Source organism: Mustela erminea, chromosome 13 (genome assembly GCF_009829155.1).
Source record: "Mustela erminea isolate mMusErm1 chromosome 13, mMusErm1.Pri, whole genome shotgun sequence".
Classification (NCBI taxonomy): domain Eukaryota; kingdom Metazoa; phylum Chordata; class Mammalia; order Carnivora; family Mustelidae; genus Mustela; species Mustela erminea.
In genome coordinates, this window is record NC_045626.1 from 58,031,457 (window position 1) to 58,039,074 (window position 7,618).

Genomic DNA, 7,618 nt, shown 5'->3' on the forward strand with positions numbered 1-7,618 from the left:
TTTTAAGATTTTATTTATTTATTTGACAGAGAGAGAGAGAGGGAGACCAATAAGCAGGCAGAGAGGCAGGCAGAGAGAGATGGGGAAGCAGGCTCCCTGCTGAACAGAGAGCCTGATGAGGGGCTCTATCCCAGGACCCTGAAATCATGACCTGAGCCGAAGGCAGAGGCTTAACCTACTGAGCCACCCGGCACCCCACGCATTCTGATCTTAAGGCAACCCACGTGCAGTGACCAAAAGCTGCAGAGTCTGTTGTGGGTCTTGGGCAATGTTTTGCTGCCTGGTTTCTGTTTGAGAGTGTCTTGAATCCTGGGAAGAATTTTCTGTGGCCAGCTCTGACTGTTTCATCCAACACCATGAGGACTCCTTCTCCAAGGGCAGATTTATAAGAACATAGCATCTGCCCTTCATTATGGTTAATGGTAATGGGAGCTAGATGTGCTCCAACATGGACAGGCTGGGGAAGGATTTAGGACACAGTGGACAGAGCCCTGGATGCAAGAGAATGATGTTCTAATTCTCTGTTACCAGCTTGACTTCCCTGGTCTTAATTCTCTCATCTCCCAGGGCTCAATTAAATTAGTGCTAGTGGCCCTTCTAGTTCTTATGTTCTATGTGTGGCCAAGATAGAGTGGTGCAAGATGGGTGCTTTAAAAACTGAGTTTTGGGGCTCCTGGGTGGCGCAGTTGGTTATATGTGACTCTTGGTTTTGGCTAGGTCGTGATCTCAGGGCCGTAAGATCAAGCCCCCTGTCAGGCTCCACGTTCAGCGCAGAATCGGCTTAAGATTCTCTCTCTCTCTCTCTCCCTCTGCCCCTCCCCACCACTCTCTCTCTCTCTCTCAAATAAATAAGTAAATCTCAAAAAATAAATACAAACTAAATTTTTTTTAGATTTTATTTATTTATTTAACAGAGGTCACAAGTAGGCAGAGGCAGGCAGAGAGAAAGAGAGGAGGAAGCAGGCTCCCCACTGAGCAGAGAGCCCAGATGTGGGGCTCCATCCCAGGACCCTGAGATCATGACCCGAGTTGAAGGCAGAGGCTTAACCCACTGAGCCCCCCAGGGGTCCTATGCACTGAATTTTGGATAACAGCCATCATTAGCTCCAGGATCAATCAAGCCACAGATATTAATTGATCTATAATGTGTTCAGCATGTAGTCCAATCTAACTATTCTTAACAGAAGTACCATCATTGAAATACACTGATAGCTTGATCTGTCTATTCAGATGCCAATTTCTCAGGAGAAATCTCCTTTTTGCAGGACCAAGTGGTGCTTCCATTTAGAAGAGCTACTATTGATGCTTGAACAACACAGACTGGGTCTACTCACTTAAATATGCAGATTTTGATCAATAAATACCATACAGTACTATAAATGTATTTTCCTTATGATTTCCTTTTTTTAAAGATTTATTTACTTATTTGAGAGAGCAAGAGAGAGAGCATTTGCATGAGTGGGGGGAGGAGCAGAGGGAGAGGGAGAGAGAGAATCCTCAAGCAGCCTCCCCACTGAGCACGAAGTCCAAGTCCAACCACCCATGAGATCATGACCCAAACCAAAATCAAGAGTCAGACTCTCAGCCTACTGAGCTACCCAGGCACCCCTCCTTAAGATTTTCTTAACAACAGTTTCTCTTCTCTAGCTTACTTTATTGTAAGAGTACAGTGTGTAATACATATACACAATTTGTGTTAATTGACTATTTACGTTCTCAGAAAGGCTTCCAGTCAACAGTAGGTATTAATGGTTAGGTTCTGGTGGAATCCAAAGTTATATGTGAATCTTTGACTGTGTGGGGGGCCAGGGCTCCAACCCCTGTGTTCATGGGTCAACTGTAGTTAGAAACTAGTTATAGTCACTGCCTCTGGGAGCAGGGCTTGATGGGACAGGGACAGGAGACCACCATGACTTCCTTCTTTCCAGATTTTCTTCCTACTTTTGAATTTTGTGCTGTTTACATCAACGAAACTCTAAAATAATCACTTGAGTATTTGCTGATCTAATGATATGGTGTCTGGAATTGCTTTAAATACTCAGGGGTGATTGGGGGGGATGAAGTAGGATCAGTCATGTATTGATCATTATTAAAGCTGGGTGATGGGCACATGGCAGGGGGGTACACCATTCTTTCTATTTTCAGAGACATTTGAAAAGTTACATTATGATAATTTTAAAATAATAAACATTTCAACTTGTTGAAAAGCACACTTAAAATTAGCCATATACTACAAAATTTTGCTTTATTTCACCTTTTCCTTGAAATTTTTGTTCCTATAAATGAAAACAAGATGAAAGTTCCCTATGATGAATCAGTTATATTATTCCAAGAGGAATTCGAGAAACCAGGAATGAGACTGGAGTCAGATGTCAGGCTCCCCCAACACCAAACCGAATGTCCGTGTCTCTCTGCCCAAATGTATATGTTGAAATCCTAACCCCCAATGTGATGGTATCAGGAGATGGGACCTTAGGGAGGGGATGAGGATGATCATCACCCTCTCTAACTCCCTCATGAATATAGGATTAGTGTCCTTACAAAAGAGACCTCAAAACTCTCTTTCTGCCATGTGAGGACACAAGGAAAAGTCAGAATCTGTAACCCAGAAGAGGGTGGTCACCAGAACCTGACCACTCTAGCATCCTGATCTCGGACTTCTGGCCTCTAGGACTGAGAGAAGAAATGTCTGTTGTTTATAACAACCCCCCCACCCACCCATCCCAGTTTGCCGTGGTTACAGCAGCAAGAATGGACCCAGGAGACCCCCTTAATTCCTGCTGAGTGGCAAAGCCCGCTAAGACAATCACTCTGGGTCATGATCCTCTTTTTTAAGATTTTATTTATTTATTTTATTTATTCATTTGAGAGAGAGGGGGGGGGGGGCATGTGCAATGGTGGGGGCAGAGGGAGAGGGAGAAGCAGGCTCCTCACCCAGCAGGGAGCCTGACTTGGGGCTCGATCCCAGGACCCTGGGATCATGACTGGGCTGAAGGCAGACACTTAACCATCTGAGCCAACCAGGCGCCCCTCCTCTGCTCTTCTTGACCAAGTGTCTCCACATAGACACTCTTGCCAGTTGAGAAGAATGTCATCATTACTGACTTTACATCATTACTGACTGGACAACCATCTTTGCTTCTTCTTTTCTTTGCTCACTGACTGTCCTTTAAGGAAAGGATGGACGAGGTCAGGCCATTAAGCAGACAGGGACTGTAAAATGGAATCAAAGGAGCACCCACGAAGTGCATTCTCCCTTATGAATTGGGAAAATGCACTTTTACAAGTGCATAGCCAATGAAGCTGGTGCTATTTTCCTCATTCACTTAGCAATGCGTACAGGAATGAATATATAAACAAGGATTTCTGGTCTTTAATAGCAACAGTCAATTTTTTTTAAAAAAGAAAGACTTATTTATTTGAGAGAGCGCATGAGCAAGAGGACATGTGCAGGGGCAGAAGCACGGGGAGAGAATCTTCAGCAGACTCCATACTGAGCGAGGAGCCCAGTGCCGGGCTCAATCCCAGGACCCTGAGATCAAGAACTGAGCTGAAATCAAGAGTCAGGAGCTAACCAACTGAGCCCCCCAAGTGAACCAACTGTAATAGTTTTTTTATTGCTTTTCTTAAATCACCACTATAAACTCAGTGGCTTAAAACAACATAAATTTGTTCTTAGAGTTCTGGAGGTCAGAAATTCAAAACTAATTTTATTGGGCTAATACCAAAATTTCAACAGGACAGTTTCGTTTCGGAGGCTCAGAGGGGAAGAATCCATTTCCTCACCTCTTTCAGCTCCCAGTAGCTGCCGGCATTCCTTGGCTTGTGATCCCTCCTTTAGCTTTGAAGGGCATCACTCCAAACTCTGGCTTCTCCAATGTTCTTGACCCTCTCCTGCTTCCCTCTTATAAGAACTCTGAGGGGCACCTGGGTGGCTCAGTGGGTTAAAGCCTCTGCCTTCAGCTCAGGTCATGATCCCAGGGTCTGGGATCAAGCCCCGCATCGGGCTCTCTGCTCAGCGGTGAGCCTGCTTCCTCCTCCTCTCTCTCTCTCTCTGTCTGCTGCTCTGCCTACTTGTGATCTCTGTCTGTCAAATAAATAAATAAAATCTTAAAAAAAAAAAAGAACTCTGAGATGACATTGGTCCACCCAGATAATCCAGAATCATCTCAAGACACTGAACTCACTCTAACGTACAAATTCTCTCTTCCACATAAGGTAATATTCACAGGGAATTAGTGGGGGGATGTCTTTAAGGGCCATTGTTCACTGACATCACCAACTGCCCAGGAGCATCTTGGGAAGCACCTGGCTGGCAGTCCGACCTGAGTCACACTTCTCAAATTTACATGCACCCAGGGCTGCTGGGCCAGGCCAGGCAGTTCTCTGAGCCAGAGGCAGAATGTGGAACATGAACTTTATTTCATGAGAAGTGATTTAAGACATGACTTTGGTATTTACTTATTTATATTTTACCTTTTTTTTTAAAGATTTTATTATTTTATTTGAGAGAGAGAGAACACAAAGGGGAGGACTGGGAGAGGGAGAAGCAGCCCCCACCCCACCCTCCACCCCACTCCACATCCCCCTCCCACCCCACAAGGAGGGAGCCTGATGCCAGGCTTCATCCCAGGACCCTGGGATCACAACCTGAGCGGAAGGCAGACACGTCACCACTGAGCCACCCAGGTGCCTGGCTTTAGTATTTAAATAAACATAGATATGTTATAGAATAGGATGGAAAATTCTGTGTTTGAAAAATAAAAATGTGAGTCTTCGAAAAGAAATGTACCCTCTCGTGGTATAATTCTTTGGATTTCATCCCAAGACCCTTGGGTTGGTTAGCTCTCCTCTACCGCTGCTGAAACCAAGTCCTCTACACAGGAGGGAGTGCGGGTCCAAGGGCTAACAACTTTTTAAAAGGACGAGGGAGCTGAGCAATGGCTGGGCCTCAGGGCCCCCAGACGGCTGGGAGTTTGCTGTGTGTTTGCCCCCAGAGAACCAGCTCATGGGCAGGAGACGGACACACGAGTGGGTGAAACCGAGTTGGAGAGAGCCCAATGTGTCTCCTTGGAGGAAGGGGCTGCATCCCTGTGCCATCTGGAGGGCTCATCTCACGCACCACGTGCCTCAGACCTCTCTGGGGGGGGAGGGGGGGTCTCAGAAAGGCAGATTTTCCTAAAGAGAATTAAATAGGAATGGAGGCCACAATTTGCCCACCCGCGAAATACCTGATTGTTTCCCTTTAAGAAGTCTCCCAAATTTCGCTTGTTAGAGCTCTAACCCCCAGTGGGATGCTAATAGAGGGTGGGGCGTTGGGAGGGGATTAGGTTTAGATGAGGTCATGAGGGTGGGGCCCCTGTGATGGGATTAGTTAGCCTCAGTATAAGAGGAGGAAGGGGGACAAGGGCCACCCCTCAGCTCTCCTGGGCCAGGGCACAACCCAGCAGGATGGGGGCTCCTCCAAACCAGAGAGAGCCCCCCCACCCCGCCCCAATACACACACACACACAAGGAATCTGCAAACACCTTGATCTTCAACTTCCAGCCCTCAAAACCGTGAGAAATGAATGCTTGTTGTTGAAGCCACCCATTCTCTGGTGTTCTGTTACAACAGCCCGATCTGGCTCAGGTGATGAGGATTCTCACCTGGGAATGTTTACAAGCATTCCTATGAAAAAAAAAATGGTAATGCTTATTTTAAAACACTGAGTTTGACTCTAATACCAGTTTTCCTTTGGAAGACCATGTCCTTCAGGATTTGACTCATTTGAGAAAGTAAGTCATCCATACTCTAGTCCTCCTCCTCCTCCTCTTCCTCCCCTCCCTCTCCAATACCCTAGATTTTCTTTGCTGCTCCCTAAAGCAGTGATCCTTAACTAGGGGGGTGAGCTTCTTCTTGGGATGAGATCTGTGACATTCCTTCAGAAGATAAATATGTAAAACTACAGACCATGTTGAGATGGTAGAAATCAGAAATGGATACAAGCCTCAGCCTGGGTGAACCACTCCCAGTGGTGCCTGATCACCTGCATGTGTTTATAGTTGGAAGGTTCTGGAATCCAACCTGCCCAGTACAGGTGGGTTAGGAATGCCGGTGAACAGTGTGTCCTGGTGGCCTGCATGCAGCAGAGGGGAGTGGTTCCCACCCTGGTGGGTGGTCAGGGGTCACCCTGCAGCCCACACATGGTTGCATGGTCTGGAATGCTGCTGCTTTGTTTGAATTCAGTCAGCTCCGACGGTTACCATTTGGGGAATATTTTACTTCCTCAAAAAGAATTCTATGTGTCTCCCAGCATGACTTGTGATTTTCTGTGTGCCAAATGAAAGGCATGCACAGAACAGTAACTCTGGTTATGCTAGGTAGCTGGAGTATCAAAGTGTGGGAGTGGGGGGTATCTTATGCTTGAGAAGTGCTTGCTCAAGCATCCTTTCCAGTTGCCTATTTGTGGGTCAAGAAAAAGAAACTCCATTCAGTAGCTGGAAAATTACTTAAAACTTAGATATTGGCAAATGGCAAAAAAAAAAAAAAAAAAAGTTGGAAGTAGGAGTACAAAAGAGGTTTTGACAAGCTCCCTTGTGTAACAGCATGACCCATTTCAGAATTCATGAGGTTCCCAAAACGAGGTTTGCACGATGCACAGATGCTTCAAAGCATCTGTGAAGCAGCAAATACACTGAAATCTTATTTGAAGCAAAACCACATTTGCATGACGAACGTTGGCACACGGCTCTAAACAAAGGCCAGATCCTGGAACTTGCTGAAAACCCCGGGGGGAGGCAGAGCAGGGTGGACAGTTAAAGCAAGGGGGCCCAGAGGCAAGATGGTGAACGTCTCTCCAAGAAAGCAAGTCTTCCTTTTCTACCCACCTGGTATACCTTTTGCGTTATCTTAGCCCAGGTAGTCTGGCAAAGACCAAAGTCCCGGGGTGTCTGGGTGGCGCTGTCCGTTAAAGCCTCCCGCTCTTGGTTTCTGCTCAGGTGGTGACCTCAGGGTCCTGGGATGGAGCCCTGCCTTTGCCTCCACTCGGGATAGAGTCTGTTTAAAATTCTCTACCTCCGCATCCCTCTGCCCTGGCCCCCACGTGCACACACACACTCTCTCACAATAAATGAATGCATGAATGAATGAATGAATGAATGAATCCAAAGTCTCTTATGCCAGTCTGTAAAGCTGTGTCATCCAGTATATCTATTTTTTTTAAAGAATTTATTTATTTGGCAGAGAGAGATCACAAGTAGGCAGAGAGGCAGGCAGAGAGAGAGAGGGAAGCAGGCTCCCCGCTGAGCAGAGAGCCCGATGCGGGACTCGATCCCAGGACCCTGAGATCATGACCTGAGCCGAAGGCAGAGGCTTAACCCACTGAGCCACCCAGACGCCCTCTTTATTATTTTTTTTTTAAGATTTTATTTACTTGAGAGAGTGTGCCTGAGCAAGAGAGAACACAGGAAGGGGGAGGAGTCTGACCGGGGGAGGAGCCTGACCAGGGGTGGGGTCAGAGCAGGGGGAGGTGCAGACTCCCTGCCGGCTAAGCAGGGAGCCCACTGTGGGGCTCTATCCCAGGACTCTAGGATCCTGAGCCCAAGGCAGGTGCTCAACTGACTGAGCCACCCAGGT